General features: G+C 39.2%; 1 pseudogene; it reads left to right on the top strand.

Annotated features, from left to right (window-relative positions):
• The first annotated feature begins 308 nt into the window (after positions 1-308).
• Positions 309-995, top strand: LOC114891307 (annotated as a pseudogene).
• Positions 996-1224: the final 229 nt, after the last annotated feature.

Below are 1224 nucleotides of genomic sequence, written 5' to 3'. Positions count from 1 at the left end.
TGAGCTGAACTCTTTTGATGTGGTTACTAGTCTTTACTGATACTATGCTCAATAAACACTTAAAAGTACATAGAAATTAAAAATATCATTCCCATATTTTTATTTATTAATTCATTAAAATAAGTAGAAATACATTTTAATCATGACATGCTTTGCAAAACAAAAGAAAAAAAAGACCCCTAACTTTCAAAGACTTTTATGATCACTCAAGAAAGCAAAATTACAGAGACAAAGAAGCATCAGGAAATCAGTAAGGAAAAATAAATGACAAATTTTAAAAAAAATGATTTAAACATCAGGAAGTTTAAAGTTATTTATACTGGTTCTGTGGGCTCCATGACTATGAATTCTTCTGTGAAGTGGATGAAGACTCCAGCCAGGACAAATTTAATCTCAGTCAACTCAATGAGCAGGTGCCTCACTGTAGACAAGCTCTAGACATGATCTTGGACCTGGAGCCTGATGAAGAGCTGGAAGACAACCCCAACCAGAGAACCCTGATTAAGCAGTCAGCCAAGATGCTGTATGGGTTCACCCAGACCACCTATATCCTCACAAACCATGGCACCACCCAGATGTTGGAAAAGTACCAGCAGGGAGAGTTCGGCTACTGCCCCATGTGCACTGTGAGAACAAGCCAATGCTTTCCAATAGCCTTTCTGACACCCCAGGTGAGGCCCTGGTGAAGCTCTACTGCCCCAAGTGCATGGACAATTCCACACCTAAGACACCATCAAGGCAGCACCACACGGAAGGCCCCTACTTGGGTACCAGTTTCCCTCACATTGCTCTTCATGGTGCACGCTGAATGCCGGCCCAAGCAGCCCACTAACCAGTTTATGTCCAAAGTGTACAGTTGCAAGATCCATCCACTGTCCTACCAGGTGCAGTACCAAGCTGCCAGCAACTTTGAGTCTGTCAAGACCGTTCACTTATTCCCAATCTCACCTGTCACTCTGTCTTTGACAGTTCCAGTCCTCCCCTGCCACCTTTAAGGAAACCTCTATGGTTTATATTTTAAATTAGAAGAGTCATTATTGTGGTGTGAATATGAAATAAAGTAGAAAAAAGGCAAAAATCAAAATTTATATAAAATCTTGCCAGATCTCTTCAGGAAAAATATTTTAGGGCTTGATGGCTCCTAATATAAATGTTGTAAAATCATAAGGTACTTTTAAAATAATTCTATGGTAATTTATTTCATTACTAAATAAAATTGATTAT

Source organism: Monodon monoceros, unplaced genomic scaffold (genome assembly GCF_005190385.1).
Source record: "Monodon monoceros isolate NGI ecotype Baffin Bay Population unplaced genomic scaffold, NGI_Narwhal_1 Contig7421_ctg1, whole genome shotgun sequence".
NCBI lineage: Eukaryota > Metazoa > Chordata > Mammalia > Artiodactyla > Monodontidae > Monodon > Monodon monoceros.
The sequence above is the reverse complement of the archived record's forward strand: the minus strand, read 5'-3'. Positions and strand labels throughout refer to the sequence as shown.